This window comes from Glycine max, chromosome 11 (assembly GCF_000004515.6).
Source record: "Glycine max cultivar Williams 82 chromosome 11, Glycine_max_v4.0, whole genome shotgun sequence".
Classification (NCBI taxonomy): domain Eukaryota; kingdom Viridiplantae; phylum Streptophyta; class Magnoliopsida; order Fabales; family Fabaceae; genus Glycine; species Glycine max.
In genome coordinates this window covers 22,637,646-22,655,432 of record NC_038247.2, presented here as the reverse complement: position 1 = coordinate 22,655,432, position 17,787 = coordinate 22,637,646, and the positions used below count along the sequence as shown (strand labels likewise).

General features: G+C 35.0%; 1 pseudogene; it reads left to right on the top strand.

The window, feature by feature from the left end:
* The first annotated feature begins 126 nt into the window (after nt 1–126).
* Nucleotides 127–17,428, top strand: LOC100788848 (probable trehalose-phosphate phosphatase J; annotated as a pseudogene).
* Nucleotides 17,429–17,787: the final 359 nt, after the last annotated feature.

Genomic DNA, 17,787 nt, shown 5'->3' with positions numbered 1-17,787 from the left:
TTAGAATATCTACGATTTCGCTTTGGATCATTCTAGGATTTTTGCAATTTCTTTTTTTGTTTTATGCCAATTAATTAATTGTTGAGGCACTTGGAGATTATTTGTTTTGATTGATTAGATGAGATTATGATTGTTTCGCATCAGGAACTAGCAGATGCTAGAAAAAAGAAGAGAAAGCGACATTTCACTCTTAAGCAAGTGAGACATTATTTTTTATTTATTGTTTGTTCTTTCATGAGTTGAATAGAGTGTTGTAACCTTGATGGTTGGGAATTCACCAGGTGGTATTTAATTTTAATTTAATTTAATTTTGAATAGGAGCTTGCACGTCTATGGGAAAAGATGAGACGTCATGAGATTGCTAAAGAGGACAAAGCTAAGTATGTTCCTACAACAAGACATTAAGGGCTGATATTTCTTTGTTTATGGCATGCTAATCCTTTTTATTTTTCATTTAATTCTTTATTCTATGTCTTACTTGGTACTTTTATATAATTGAAGGCTAGTGACTGAAGCTTTGCAAAAGATGAAAGGGAAGATTCCAAAGATTGCAAAAATGAATGTGTGAATTTGTAATACATTTGCTAGTTATATTTAGCCTTATCTCAAGATCGTAAAGTGATACCGTTGTCTTCATTCTGCAGAAGTTCTGTTGATGTTTAAGAGAAAAATGGGGTAACGAAAATGACTTATCATGTTTAAGCACCTCTCCAATACAAAGAAGTTCTCTTTTTTGAAATTATTTTCTACTCTTTTCTTCATTCTTATCAGTGGAACTTCTTGTTGTTTTTCCAAGGCAAGTGTTTTTTTCTCTCTTGTTTTTGGTGTTTGCTCAATTCTGTTTTTGCTTTTTTTTTTTTAACGGGTATTCCATTTTGCCTTCTGGGAATTCCCAAGTCCTTCTTATGCATAAAAGCTTTTTCTTTTTTATGTTTCTTTGCTACCTTTAAAAGCCTTTTTTTTTCTTTTCACCATCTTGTTATGTTCCACTGTTCCTACATGTTTTGTTATAGATTCAATGAATTGTATGAGCTCAAATTCTGAATTGGGAGATGTTCTAGATAACTTTAAGTAGATTTTTTCATACCTTTGGTTCCTCTGTTTTGAATTTTGATACCCGTTGCAGTACAATGCATGATTAGTTTCTTAATTTTCATGATTGCGGTTTTAGGTGACTAATAGTTTTGTTGATTCCAATGGTTTTGTTCTCACTGGTCATAAATATAAAACCTTACATTTCAAAGCCTCTTGCCTCCGAGGGAGCCATGAACAAATGTTCTAAGGTTCTCAGTAACATACTACAATTGTGAAGCATTCTGAACAACAAGTAGAATACTAGAATTTCCCTCAGAAGTAAGAACAACTGAAAAAGTAAATGTACATAGTCACTTGAGTTCTATAAATCATGCATTCTAAAGATTTTCTAAGCTTCAAAGTCTTCAAAACTGCCATGCCATATCTTGTAATTGCTATGTATTTTTCTCTTTTATCTACCTATAAAGTGAAACTTATTATTGGTCTCAAAAAATAATGATTTTATCTAAGGTGTCAACTAATTCTGTGAAACAGGGATTTTGAGTGTTGTTTTGAACAGTTAAGGGCTGAATTTGTAAACTAGCACTGCAACACAGGGATAAAGGTACTCAAAAGTCAAAACGTTTTCTTATTAATCTTATTAAGCAACTAATTCCTCTAAATAAAATTATTAATCTTATTAATCTTTATAGGCTTATTAGATTATAATTATAATAAGGAAATCGATACCAGGTTATCTTATTTATGACTCATTCACACTAATAGGTGAATTTATTATGTTCTCTTGATGTTTGTGTTCTTTGTTTCTTCCTCCCCCCTAAAGCTCTCTCATTTCCAACATATTTTTTATGAAGGTAGTTGTCTCTCTGGCAAATTTCTATTTTCATCTTGTGATTGTGAGACTTCTCGTGTTAAGTGATTAGAATTACATAATTTATAAGATTAAAGATTTATCATGTCCAAATTTTGCTGCACTCAGTTAGGTGTCAGTCTTTCCACAAGTGTGTAAGCCTGTAACCTAATATGAGTGTAACCACATTAGCAAATAGTATATAGTGCCAAAGGAAAGCAAATTATAGTTTTTCTTGACTACGATGGAACTCTCTCTCCAATTGTTGCAGATCTAGATAAGGCTTTCATGACTAGAAAGGTTTTCCTTTTGTTCCCATTTTTCTCTTGTACTCATATCCATTGAATAAAGCTTATGCTTGTGATTAATTCGAGACTTTGTTTTCTCAAATTAGACGAGAGCAACACTAAAGGGTATAGCAAGACATTTTCCCATAGCAATCGTGATCGGAAGGTGCAGAGACAAGGTACATTTTCTTCAAAGAAAAATAAGTACAAAAAGTGACATGGAAGTGATTAAATGATTCTTTATTCTTCTTCTCTTGAGAGATTTATTTGGAGTTCTTTCTAATTTTTTTTTCAGGTATATAACTTTGTAAAATTGGCAGAACTTGGCATGGACATCACTGGTCCAACAAAAAGTCCAAAATCAAGTGAGAGAGAGTTTCTGAAACTAATCAGTGTGTTGAAGATTCTATCTTTTGTTTCTTTCTGGTTTTGCCATTTGTTGCTTTCTTTCAGGGTAATAATAATAAAGCAGTGCTGTTCCAATCCACGAGTCAATTCCTGCCAATGATCGATGAGGTTCATTTTCTCTTTTTTCTTTTATCTAAATGCAAACCTCTAATTCATTTCCTCCCAAATTGGCCTGTGGCAGCACATCAGATATTAACAGCGTCGTATGTTATCAAAAAATAATTTTTCAGGTGTACAAGATCTTGTTAGAAAAAATGAAGACTGTCCCAGGGGCCCTAAGGTTGAGAACAATAAGTTTTGTTTGTCCTTGCACTTTCGTTGTGTTGACGAAAAGGTACCAATCAACTTACCATGTAATTGCTGAATCAATAGAATTACCAAACCCACACACACGCCAAAAAACTTAAATTGTTCGGTAACCATTTTTTTAAAAAAAAAATTACTCTATTTTTTCCTTAGAGTTGGGCAGCGTTGGCGGAGAAAGTTAGATTGGTGCTCAATGAGTATCCACAACTCAGGCTAACCCAAGGGAGAAAAGTGCTAGAGATCCATCCAACCATCAAATGGGACAAGGGCAAGGCTCTTGAATTTTTGTTAGAATCATTAGGTGAGTAGATAACTATATATATTAATTTATGCAAAAAATAGCCTTACTTTGATATCTCACCTACCTATGCTACATATATAAGTCATATATTTGTTCTGATTCACTATAATAATACTATTTGCATATTTCTAGGGTACAAGAATTTGAATGATATATTTCCAATCTATATTGGTGATGATCGAACTGATGAGGATGCTTTTAGGGTAACAAATGCTGCCACGCCTAGCTTGCTAGTTAGTTAGTTAGTTAAAAGTATATATATTGCTATTCTATATATTTCATTTTCACCTGCATATGTTTATCAATTGACTTGTTAACATTATGGATATAATATAATTAACAGGTTTTGCGCAGTAGGGGTTAAGGAATTGGGATTCTTGTTTCTAGAGTTGCAAAAGAAACAAATGCTTCCTATTCCTTGCAATGCAGGTCAAATTCCTTTCTCTAATGAATATTTTTCTGTTTTATATTTAATTATAAAATATTACTTTACTTTTTATTTTATCTTATTTGTATTTTTAAATTTTTTTATAGGAAGCAGAGACAACTAAAAACAATAAAATTTATTTTTAGTGTTTTCCATAAAATAATGTTTTTTATAGGAAGTAGAGACAACTAATGTAAAAAATCATAGTAATGTCAAGAAAAAATTATAGTTTGTGGTTGGGCTTCAAAAACTACTTTGGGTAACAGCTAAGAGCATGTTTGGAACTGCATCAAAAACTCCAAATATGTTCTCTAGATGTGTGTTTCCAAACACGTATTTAGTATAACTTTCCCTTTGTGGAATTTGTGTGATAGTACTTATCATTCATTGTTTTCTTTTTGTCTTGTCTAGGTTGCTAGTTGGAGGAGTGCAACTTTTGATCTGTAATAAAGTGGGCAAGTGGGCTACTGGAAGTCTTATGTTTGCTACAGGATCATCTGAGTTGTCATTCTGGGTTCCTGATTTGTCTAAGTTGGGATCCTATGTTGTTGTTGTTGTTGTTGTTATTATTATTATTATTATTATTATTATTATTATTATTATTATTATACGGTTTTTACCTACAGTTAAAGATGATAGGTACAAATTAAAGACTTTTACCTACACTTAGAAGATGTAGGTAGAAGTTAATGACTTTTACCTACACACTATAAATAGTAGGTAAACCCTATAGTGACAGACAATTAGCTGTCATTATACGCCCCCTCAAAGTTGACGGAAGAAATGTCCGTAGGATAAAGTCTATCATACTTTTACCTACGAAATTTGTATTTATAGTGACAATTTTTGTCTGTAGGTATATGTCATTTTTCTTGTAGTGTGAGAATGCAAAATCTTTTGAAAAAAAAATTGGTGTACCAACAATACAAATAACTTTGAGTTCAACGAAAAAGTCGAGAAATGAGTCTCATGAAACAAAAAGCATAGGACTTTAAGTTCTATGAAACATAACACAAAGGATGTTGAGTCCTATGAAAACATATAGATAGAGGACGTTGAGTCCTATAAAAACATAAAGACAGAGGATGTTGAGTCCTAGGAAACATAAAGATAGAGGACTTGAGTTCTATGAAAAGATAAACACAGAAGGTGTTGAGTCCTATGAAAACATAAAGACAAAGGGCATTGAGTCCTATGAAAACATATAGATAGAAGATGTTGAGTCCTATGAAAACATAAAGATAGGGGATGTTGAGTCCTATGAAAACATCAAGACAAAGGATGTTGAGTCTTATGAAACTTAAAGACGAGGATGTTGAGTCCTATGAAAACATAAAGACAGAGGATGTTGAGTCCTATGAAACTTAAAGACGAGGACGTTGAGTCCTATGCAAACATAAAGAGAGAGGATGTTGAGTCCCTCTAAATAGCAGTACTAGCAGCAATAGCGGTAACAGTATTGACCTCCATCATCTTTCTCATGCTTATCATTGCTTCCATCACGTTGTCATCTGCTCCTTCATGGCCTCCATATCAGCCTTCATTTGCTCCAATACTTTTTCTATGTCACTCATTATCTTGCCTTGGCACGTGTCTGGTAAGGGTTTTGTAGAGCGCAGTCTTTCTTTCTTAGCACAATGATTACTTTACTTTTTTCTAATTTCAAGGAAATATTGTAATGAGCAATGCATACTAATGTGGAAAAACAAATAAGCATGAATGCATGTGAATGATAAGTTGCTAAAGTATTGCGAATTTTACACAAAACACTTAATAGAACATAGGGTTGAATCAACTCTAATTTTCATTAAGACAACATTGTTCATTACATCCCGTCAGATTCAAAGTGCAACTAGAAATAAAATGGGCACATCAGCGATTCCTAATTTTGTAAGTCATTAGCTCAATCATGTGTTGGCAGTAGTCAAAGAAGCTATGTAAACTCGATCCATCTTTTGCCCCAACTTTTGCAAGCTGGCTACTTCCATACATGACCTTGACTTGATAAAACTCTTTCTTAAAAGACTGTGCTTGGTTTGATCCCATGATCCAAGGAATATAAATTTTGATCATCAATACTTCGGCAACTTATCATAGAGATGAATGATCAAGGCATATACTTATGCTATGCATGCCAAATGTATTTATGAGATCGACACGAGATGCCCAAAAGACCACCCTTTCTTGTTAACAATGCATTAGGTACCATGTTCATGTGATTTTCAATCATTTTCAGGAAAAATGAGTGTATTACCCCATCATGGTTTGTTTATAGCTATCATCATGGTACCCAACACATGTAACTAAGAACGTGGTGTAAACTTTCACCCTTCACTGTGACTTTTTTTTTGCAATGCAGAGGAAAATGCAAGGCATGAACAACTATATGGTAGGATCATGCATGAGTGAACATAACATGTGAATGATGAAAACAAAATGTATGTAATTGTCTGAACAAAAAACATGTTAAATGCATATGTATAGAAATGCAATGAATTATGCAAATGCGGTGTATGAATACGATAAATGATGAATGCAGAAATGATATGTCCATCATGATGCCATGAAGAGATGCATGATGCGATCATGGAACAAGACAGGGTGAGTCTACTCTGTGCCCTTAATTTAGGAACCTAACGGAAAGGGTCTAAAAGTTCACTATCCATTAACAACTTCCAAGGGTAGTTTCATGTAATCTCACTGGCCTTTAGAGATATCATCCTCTTAGGTAACAACACTGTTGCGATAGGGACTACCAGCAACAATGCCTCACCAAAAGAGGAAAATTTTAGATGAGACTTCACTATCATCAAGCGAGTCGGATACCCAGCATGACCACAGATCGACCTCCATTCCCTATGGCTCACACAGACCCGGGTATAGGGCCCAATATCTCAAAGTGTGTAGGTGTTGTGTGTGAACGAAGCAACCTAAGAATTACCCAACACCACCTGCAAAACAACCGAAAAATTCCCAGGCAGATACAACAAGTACATCACATGTCGTCTACCCTAGGATTCAATGACACAATTTATTTCTAACTACGAAGGTAATAGATACAAGGATATACACCAAGAAGTAACAACATAGCAAAGGCTATATACAAGCATGAGCGAAACAAAGAATAGAGGAAAGAGATTGAAGCAAAACCGCAAAAAGAAAGGTAGTAGAATAAAACTTCAGTGAACGGGAGCACAACATAAGGATAAAAGAGAAAGGGAAAATAAATAAAGAAAAGGTAACGATAAAATTGCACACTTGATCAAATGGGTTAACTCTCTAGCAATTCCCCAGTGGAGTCGCCCTCTATCGCAATGTTGACTACGACGGGACGATGAAATAAAATTAGATAAATAAATTGTATTCCAAAGAATGGAAAACTTACTTCGGGACTCGCCACCAACTTTATATAAGGAAAATGTGGGGAAAACCAAAAAAGGATAAGGAATGGTCTACTATTTGAGAAAAAGGATTCGGGAGTCGTTTATGCATGGGAAAGGTGTTAGCACCCCAAGCGTCCGTCATGAAGACGACAACCTTTAATCGAGTGTACTAAAAATAAAGTGAATTTTAATTATTTATCTTCCCTTGAAAACATGAATTATATTTTTTTTATATTATTATTATTATTTTAAAAAAGGAAATCAAATTTTTATATTATATTTTTAAAAAAGGATTTGACATAGTGCTACGAAATCAGATAAATAGAATAGAAATAGAAAGGGATAGAATAGAAGTGGGGAGTACACTTAGTAACTAAGGATACAAGATTAAAACGTGGGCAAAATAAGATGAATAATGAGATATTTACAATATAATATTAATTAAACTAACTAACAAGCTATGATAAATGTCATACCCTAATTTCGTCCGGGGACTATTGCTTGATGGCATGCAACCTTTGATTGACCGCTTCGAAGTACTTAGCACCCATTGTTGCACAATATGTGAAGTCCCGAGACGCGCCAAAAATCAAAAGAAAGCATGGTTACGCGATCCATGAAATTTCGTAATGTGGTAGAAACCAAAAGAAAGTATTGTTACGCAATTCGTGAGTTTCCGTAACTTCTTTGAAAGCTAAAAAGGAGTAAATACATGATCCGTAAGGTTCCGTAGCCTTACGGAAAGAAAATAATTATCGTTATGAAATTCATAAAGTTTCGTAACATTACGGAAAAAGAATCACCAAAAAAAGCAAAGGGGGTGTATTTAGTAAAAAAAGGGTGCAAATAGCAATCAGGCCCACTTGGGCCTTCCAAATTCTTCTTCCAGAAGGCGGTTGCTTCTGGAGGAAGCAACCTGGCTCGCCTGGGCAAGCTAGGTGGCAAGCTCCTCCTCTATTTTGCTATAAATAAGGGGAGGAATGAAGAAGGAAAGGGTTCAGCCTTCTTGGCACTTCGTATTCTCTTGAAATTGCAGAGGAAAATTGTTTCCGTGAAGAAAATCCAAGTCGAGGCGCTTCCGTAACGTTTCCGTGGGTAATTACGCGAAGATTTTCAACCGTTCTTCGACATTCATCGTTCGTTCTTCGTTTTCTTCGGTCTTCAACTGGTAAGTACCCCAAACCGAGCTTTTCAATTCATTCTATGTACCCGTGGTGGTCCCCATTTGTTTCATGTACTTTTATTCTCGTTTTCATTTACTTTTCATATCCCATTTTGACGTGCTTCAGTCATTTATTTAAGTCATTTCTCGCTTAATCAAAAAATAAAATAAATTTCCACCGATCATTTGATTTGCAATATATGTTAATTTCTGTTAAAATGAATTCCAACCATTCGGTCGTGCCGTAAGCACGTTGGAAATAAAAAAAGAGGTAAAATAATAATATAATAATAAAAAAATACCTTTTAGTAAAATAAAGCGAAAAATCAATCGGACGCTTTCTCTTTGGGATTTCTCATTCTTAATTGAATTTATTAATAACTAAAGTGAAACTAAGGCTAAAATCAACCCGCCAAGTCAAGCTCGTCCACAAAAAATCACTAAAAAAGGATTTGAAAGTTTATTATCTCAGTCTTTCTTACCAAGTAAATGGATCATTTTTAAGGTCCAACGCCTTTAAATGATCACCTTTCAAGTAAAAAGAAATCGTGTGATTCACCCTTAAAAAAGAAATACGTAGGTCTGATTTCCTCTTCGATGGAGGGTACGTAGGAGCAAAAGCCCCGCTTTTGTCGACCTCAAAAAACAAAAATAAAATAAAAGTTAAGGTAACACAATTTCCACAATTCTAAAAATAAGGTTGTTGTCCTTTGAGACAAACGTGAGAGGTGCTAATACCTTCCTCAAACGTAAATACAACTCCTGAACTTAGAATTTTCGTTTTGACCGGTTTTCTTCGGTTTTTCCGACGTTTTCCACAAATAAACGTTGGTGGCGACTCCGCGCATCTTTCCTCCTTTGGAAAGCGCACCCGTGAGCCTCGCCTCGCTCGCCCGCAAAAGGGCATGTTGCGACAATAAAAAAAAAGAAAATCACATTAAAGAATAGACGATAGAGACAATAAAGAAATAAAATAAAATAAAGAGCTATTCACTAATATGTACAATTTTTTTTCAAAGTCAAAGGGTTGACTTGGATTTAGTCAACACTGACGGAGTGCTGGCATGGCAGGCCTAGTCACCATCCTAAGTGGTAGGGGTGAACATATAAAGAAGGGGGTATAACCATCAGTTTTATTTTTGTTTTGGACTTCACCAAAAAATGGGCTGGGCCTAAAATGAAAAGGCACTTGTGTTAAGAAAAGGGTGTAAATAGTTATGTTCATTTTATTTGACTACAAAAATGGGCTAGGCCCAAAACTAAAAAAGTGCATGTATGAAAAAACATGGTGTGAATAACATTTCCATCTTATTACAAACTTCACAAAAATGGGCTAGACCCAAAACGAAAAAAGGGTGCATGTATTAAAAAGACGGTGTAAACAACAATTGTTGTTGTGGTTTTTTTGTTTTTGTTTTTGTTTTTTTAGGGTTGGGTTGGAACCAAGTTAGGGCGAGCTGACCCAACCTACATTTAGGCATCAGAGTTGAAACAACCCTAGGTGACCTAACTCCCAAAATGACGTCACAATAGGAGAAGCCACCATGAAGGGTGGCGTACCTCCTCAGTGCCACTGGTGCATGGCATCACAACACGAGGCTACCACTGGGATGGTGGCGACGATAGTGGAGTAGAAGTGGCCCATGATGGTGGCACGCTAGCTTCATCGAAAAACGAAAGAAGGAAGAAAAAAAAAAGAAAAGAAGAAAAGGATGACAGAATGTGAAAACACTAAGAAAAGAATGATATCATCATGTACAGATCTCGCCGGTGACCATGAAGCTCACCGGTGAGATGAACAATGAGGCTTTGAAGGAGAAGAAGAAGAAACATGGAAAAGAGGAAGAAGAAGAGATAAAGAGGGAGAAGAAATGTGATAGAGTGAGGGAACACGGGCTACCTGGTGATCCTTCTTTCTTCTCCAACGTCGTGGCCAAATGGCGCGATGTAATTGGTTGATTTTCCTTCCTCGGGATCCACGTTGCTCTATCCTTCCTCAGACCTTCCTTTTTCTCTTTTTATGTATTCTTGACCTTATGGTCTCTATTTGAGAGCCCAATAGACCACACAATATTTTTTCTTCTTTTTTTTTCTTTTTGTTTTCTTTTTTCTCTCTTTATTTTCTTTTGTTTTTTCCTTTTTTCTCTTTTACATTTTCTTTCTTGTTTCTTTTTTTGTTCTTCCTTTTTACATTTTCTTTCTTCTTGTGTTCTGTTTTTTTTTCTTTACTGCTCTTCTTCTTTTTTTGCACGTTTTCTTTCTCTTTTTTTTCTTTCTTTTCTTTTTTTTTTATTTTCTTTTTTCCTTTTTTTTTCTCTATTTTTTTATTTTTTTTTCTTTTTTTTGGACTCAAACAGAATTAGTGTCTGACAGGAGTCGGGCCCAATGATGAAAATGATGGTATGGGGTATAATAGTGATGAAAATGTGGGTGAAGACACCGAGGGCCAAGAGCAACCTAGTTATCCTAACTTTTCTAGTTATTTCATTATCAATGAAGTATATTTCATGAGATTTTTTATTTTGTTTGTTATTGAACAATGTTTTTATTGTTTTAGGTTTTTCAAAAGCGCGATGATTTGTTGAATTAGGCTTGACGTGTGGGAAAGGAGCACGGGTTTGTGGTTGTCATTCATAAGTCAGAAGTAAGTAAAAAAACACATGTTACTAGGTTGTGAAAAAGGGGAAAGAAGTACAAACATTACATAGACAAGTTAGTGCACAAGTCTACTAGAACTAGAAAATGTTGGTGTCCTTTTAAATTAAAAGATAGGTTTGTTAGAACCATAGGGTGGAGACTTACTTTGGAATGTGGTTTCCATAACCATTAAGTCATGGAAACATTGCTTGGTCATTCATATGTTGGCCATTTAAGCAACGAAGAAATGGTTAACCAATTGACCAAAAACATGGTAAAGCTTGGTCAAATTTTGTTGACAATCAAAGATCAAGATCAGAAGAATCTCGACACCATTAAAACCATATACAATGCACGTAAGAGATATCGTCTCTAAGAAAGGGGTCCAAAGACAGAAATACAACATCTGATGAAGTTAATAGAACACGACAAATATGTTTATTGGTTTAGATGAGTGGACATTGAAGATGTCATTAGAGATATAATGTGGGCACATCCAGATTCCATCAAACTCCTAAATTCATTTTCAACAATATTGATTTATGATACAAATTACAAGACAAACAAGTACTATCTTTCGCTGTTGGAAATTGTTGGTATCACTTCAACAATCATGACTTTCATTGTTTGTCTTTGCTTATTTAAGTTTTGAGAAAATGGATAATTTTGAATGGACTTTAAGCAAGTTGAAAGGATTTTTTGTGAAAGACGATGTGTTGCCTTAGATTATTGTTAGTGATAGGGATCTTGTTTTCATGAATGCCTTCAAGACTGTGTTTACTTCTCCAACCAACTTGTTATGTTTGTTCCACATTACAAAGATTGTCAACCAAAAATGAAAAATCCTTATGGATAAGGGTGAAGAGTGGAAAAATATCATGGATGCTCGGGAACTATTGTTGTAGTCTCCGGATGAAGTATCATACGATGCACACTTTAAAAGCTTTACAACCCGTGCACATATTATAAAACATTTGTTGACTGTGTCCAACATACATGGTTGATGCCTTTCAAGGAGATGTTTGTACAAGCATGGGTTCATCGGGTCATGCATCTTGGAAACACAACAACAAATAGGTACATAAATTATTTGACATTTGTTTTTCTAGCTTATGTTTTATTTTGTTAAATTAAGAGAATTTTTAACATTTCATTTTGTTCCAACCTCGAAGGCACACATGTGAGATTAAAAAGGTTGCTTCATGATAGCATGAGAGATTTATGTAGTTGTTGGGATGCAATGAATAACTAGCTTGTCTTGCAGCATACAGTGATTAAGGCTTCATTTTAGAAAAGCATAAATATGGTCGAACATAGGTTCAATACCCTGGTGAATAAAAAGTTGTGTGGTTTTGTATTAAGAAGTTGCACGGTTTTAGAAAAGCATAAATATGGTCGAACAACAGGCTGACACTGTAGGTACTGGAAGTTTTGCTTGTGGCTACACACTCAGAGTTACTCACAGTCTACCATGTGCTCGTTGTAGAAGCAAGCTTCATGATGATGAATCAAGTTGATTCAAGTAGTTTTGATGATGACAAAGATGATGACAAAAAGCCCAAGAAATGATTTCAAGATTGAGTCAACAAGTTCAAGATCAAGATTAATTTCAAGTTTCATGAGAAGAAATCAAGAAGATTTCAAGATTCAAGAGAAGATGAATTCAAGATTCAAGAAAAGAAATCAAGAAGACTTCACAAGGGAAGTATTGAAAAGATTTTTCAAAAAACAAGCATAGCACGGTTTTGTTTTTCAAAAGAGTTTTTCTCAAAGTTTTCTAAGTTACCAGAGTTTTTACTCTCTGGTAATCGATTACCAGTTTCCTGTAATCGATTACCAGTGGCAAAGTTTGTGAATGTATGTATACATGATTTTGATGATGTCAAAAGAAGAATCAAACAAGACTCATTTTGCTTCAAGATTAATACAAGATTGTTTTAACAAACAAAGCCTTGATTCAAGATTTCTTCAAGATCAAGCCTTGCCTCACAATGAAAGGTTTCAAGTCATTCAAGGCACATGCAATCGATTACCAATGGTTTGAAAGTGTCTAATCGATTACACATCATATGTAATCGATTACCAGAGACTGTGAACATTGGGAATTCAAATTTTAAATGAAGGGTCACAACTGTTCAAGAAAAACAACTGTTAATCGATTACACTAATTCTGTAATCGATTACCAGAGAGGATTTTCTTGTTAGATCATTATGTTCAGTACTTTATTTATCTTGTCGTATTTGGATTTCAGGTTTTGTGTTTTGATACTTTGTGGTTTTGGTTTTGAATTGTTTGAATTATGTCTTTATTGTGTCTTATTTGTGAGATTGATTGGTTATCCTTTATACTTTTATATTGATGCCCATGTACTTAGTTCTTTTTGATGTTGCCAAAGGGGGAGAGAACTTGGGTTAGAAATCCATTACAATCAATTAAAAATCAATCCTTAAAGTTAGGCATACATGCCAAAAGATAGGAGGAGTAAGGGTTGTGTGAACGTGCCATCATCTTGTATATAGCTTGTCTTGATTTCAGGGATTGTCATCATCAAAAAGGGGGAGATTGTAGAAGATCTTTGGTGTTTTGATGATGATCAAAAAGCTTAGAAATCAAGTGATAAAGTGATCATCAATTCCAAAACATAGGGGGAGTAAACACAAATTTTATATATATACATTGTTTGCTTGAATCTTGATTTCAGGACTTATATTGTCATCATCAAAAAGGGGGAGATTGTAGAAGCAAATGACTTTGATGTTTTGATGATGATCATGATGATTTGATGCAAATGATGCGAATGATTCAAGAATACAAGCCACAACATCAAGATGATCACTAGTATTTTAGGAAGGGAATTCCTAATTGATTTAGCAAAAGGTTTGGCCAAGTAATTTGAGTTAAAAAGTGTTTTTCAAGAGATTTACTCTCTGGTAATCGATTACCAGAGGATGTAATCGATTACCAGTGGCCAAAAATGGTTTACAACAGCTACTAAATATTTGAATTCAAATTTTAGACTATGTAATCGATTACACCATATTGGTAATCGATTACCAGCAGTTAATAAACGTTTTAATTCAAATATTAAAACCTGTAATCGATTACACAAATATTGTAATCGATTACCAGAGGAGATTTTCAAGGAATATCGCCAACAGTCACATCTTATCAATTGGATTTTGAATGGCCATCAAAGGCCTATATATATGTGTGACTTGGGACGAAATTGAAGAGAGAGTTTTGCTTGGCAAAAATGTCTTATCCTCTCAAAAGACAATGATAGAGATTCCAAAAGAACTTCATTGTCAAATGCTCTCTCAAAAGAAATCCTTGGCCAAACAGTTGCAAAATCTATAAGGATTCCTACATGATCTTTATTGTAATATTCTTCTCTTAAAGAGATAATTCTTCTTTCATTCTTCTTATTCAATGAGATTGGTTAAGAGACTGTGAGTCTCTTGTTGTAAAGGATTTCTGAACATAAAGGATGGGTTGTCCCTGTGTGGTTCAGACTTTGTAATGGATTTTACAAAGATAGTGGAAATCTCAAGTGGGTTGCTTGAGTACTGGATGTAGGCACGGGAAGTGGCCAAACAAGTATAAAATTGTGTTTGCATTCTCTCTTCCCTTATCTCATTTATGTTATTGCAATCAATTTTGCCTTGCATGTTTATAGAACATTATTAAATTGATTGTTGTTGTTTCTTCTGCATTCTAAGCCTATCCCTCTTAAGATTATTGAGGCCAAAAGGTCCAACAAAGTTTGATTTCAAAAGCTTTTAACTGAATTTGCAATGTTCCAATTATTTTTTAAATGGTGTAATCGATTACAATATATTGGTAATCGATTACCAGTGTATCTGAACGTTGAAATTCAAATTCAATTGTGAAGAGTCACATCTTTTCATAAAATGCTTTGTGTAATCGATTACATGGTTTTGCTAATCGATTACCAGCGACAAGTTTTGAATAAAAATCAAAAGATGTAACTCTTCCAATGGTTTTCAAGATTTTTCTCAAGGTTATAACTCTTCCAATGTTTTTCTTGACCAGACATGAAGAGTCTATAAAAGCAAGACCTTGATTTGCATTTCAATAACTTTTATAACCTTTTCACACAACTTTTGAACATCTTTTTGAACTTTTTCTCCTTCTTCTTCCTTTGCCAAAAGTTTTCTGAGTTTTTTGGTTTCCAAACCTTGTTCTTTCACAGAAAACAAAAGTGTGCTATATCTTTTCATTCTCTTCTCCCTTGGCCAAAAAGAATTTGACAAGGACTAACCGCCTGAATTCTTTTTGTGTCTCTCTTCTCCCTTTTCCAAAAGAACAAAGGACTAACTGCCTGAATTCTTTTGTGTCTCCCTTCTCCCTTTTTGAAGAATTCAAAATGACACAATCTGAGAATTCTTTTGATTCTTCGCTTTCCCTTAAACAAAAGATTTCAAAGGACTAACTGCCTGAGATATCTTTTGTTTCCCCTTCATAAAGTTTCAAAGGACTAACCGCCTGAGAACTTTTCTTAACACATTGGAGGGTACATCCTTTGTGGTACAAGTAGAGGGTACATCTACATGGGTTATTGTAACTGAGAACAAGTGATGGTACATCTCTTGTGGATCAGTTCAAGTGGAGGGTACATCCACTTGGTTGTTCAAAGAGAACAAGGGAGGGTACATCCCTTGTGGATCTTTGCTTGAAAAGGATTTTAAAAGGTTGAAAAGAAATCTCAAGGACCGCAAGTCGCTTGGGGACTGGATGTAGGCACGGGTTGTTGCCGAACCAGTATAAAACTCTTGTGTTTGTCTTCTTCTTCCCTACACTCTTTAATTTCCGCTGTGCACTTTAATTATCGCTTTTACTTTTGGTTAAGTTTCTATTTCTATTTTTTACTTTCTTAACATTATAGTAAAAGCCTAATTGAATTTAGTAACATTAAGAAGGATATATTTTTAATAAGTAAAGGTTCATTAATAATTAATTCAACCCCCCCCCCCCCTAATTATTCTGAGGCCACTTGATCCAACACTCGTGAGCTTACTAAATTTATCAGTATATAGGTTACATTCCATTGAAGAGAATTCATGTATATTGGAAGATGTTATCTTTTTGTAGTTCAGATGACATAGGTGACTCTTGGGGGACTTAACTTTGACACACGAGGTTGATGCACTGTTTAAGAGATTTTCACAACTAGGCATGTCAGGTAAAATCACCTTAAAGACTAAAGTCTACGAACTTGCATTTTCGAATACCACTTTGATATTTCCCCTTGCAAGAAAGATAAAAACAAAGGTTGCACAAAATTTTGAGAAACCTACCAAGCATGAACCGTCAATGTGGGAGCGTGTTGATGAAATGAACACAGTGGTTGGTAGTTGTCGCAACCTACTCTTCGGCGGGAGGGCGAGGTGAAAGGTGAAAGGTAAAAGTGCATCTTCTCATGAAGAAAACGTGTGGAGTCGCCACCAACATTATTTAAGGGAAAACGTCAGAAAAAAAAGAGGTTTACAAATTTTGAAAATAAGGATTCAAGAGTTGTTTATGCATGAGGAAGGTATTAACACCCCATGCGCCCGTCACAAGAGACGACAACCTTTAATTGAGTGTGCGTAACGTGACTTCAACATTATTTACTTTTCCCTTTTTATGTTTTTATTTTATTTTTTGGGGTCGACAAGAGGGCTACCCTTGCTTCTACGTATCCTCAGGTGCGATGAGAAATTCAGACCTACGTAGTTATTTAAGGCTGAATGTTTGTGTATTAAATTGATTTTATGTTTTTTGAAAGATTTATTTAAATTGAGAACAAAGAGTCATTTAAGGTGTTGTACCTTGAAACGATGTTTTAAATTTGAAAAGCAGAGAGAATAATTTAAGGCGTTGGACCTTGAAACAATCTTTTGATTTTGAAAAGAGGAGAGAGTCGTTAAGGTGTTGGACCTTGCAACGATCTCAAGTGATATAAGATAAAAAGAAATTAGTTATAAGTTGGTTTTATCTTGGTTTTGTTTATTAACTTTCGATCTCTTTAAAGACAACTTTACAACACTAGTGATCGGTTAAGATTGAAATTTACAAAGAAAATGAGATCACCGATGATAGATGGAGAAGATGAATGTGCACAAAACACAAGGGGGACCCCTAAGGGTGCATATATCACATTCAAATATAAAAAAAAACAAGACTAACCAACGGTCACACGAAGAACACCGAACAAGGAACAATGTAGGGTTCGATCACGGTCACAATTGGGTAGAGCCTCAACTTCATTTCCTCTTCTTCCTTCTCATTCTCTCTCAATTCTCTCAATATCCTTCAATGTTGAGCCTTGGAACCCTTCCTCAACTTCCCTTCACACCTATTTATAGCAAAAAAAGGCATTTGGGACCATGGCAGCTCGCCCAAGCGAGCTGGTTCCTTTAGGTTGAAGTCTTCTGAGGGCCCAGGCGAGCCAGAGGCTAGCCTGGGCGAGCCAGGGTCCAGAAAACTTAGTAAAAAACCCTTTTGCCCCTCCTTTTTGGTATCTTTCTCATTCCAGATCAAAATGTTGAATGATCTCTCGTTCTGTGCGGTAACTGGTGTCAAACAACGTAAGTCAGCTAGCAAGGATCAAAAGATCAACGAACAATAGTCCTTGGACAAAATTAGGGTATGACAGTAGTTCGAGAACTCCAATAGTGGCTCACAAGGGTGAACAGGGAAACAAAAAGGAAAAAAAGGATCATTGTATAATGGATCATTATGCGAATGAATTTCCCGATGAATTGCAAGAATACATTTTGGACATTATTGATGTCCAAGCAGATGGAAATTTGTGGTTACAGGACAATTGCTGTGATCAGGAGGAGTCTTGGTCTCTCATTTGCGAAGATTTGATTCAAGAACTTCAAACATGGAACTCTGTCTATGTTCAATTATTTGGCTCAGAAGAGAGACTATTGGAACTAATAACCTCTTTGTATGTTGAACATGGCTCAATACCTTATGAGA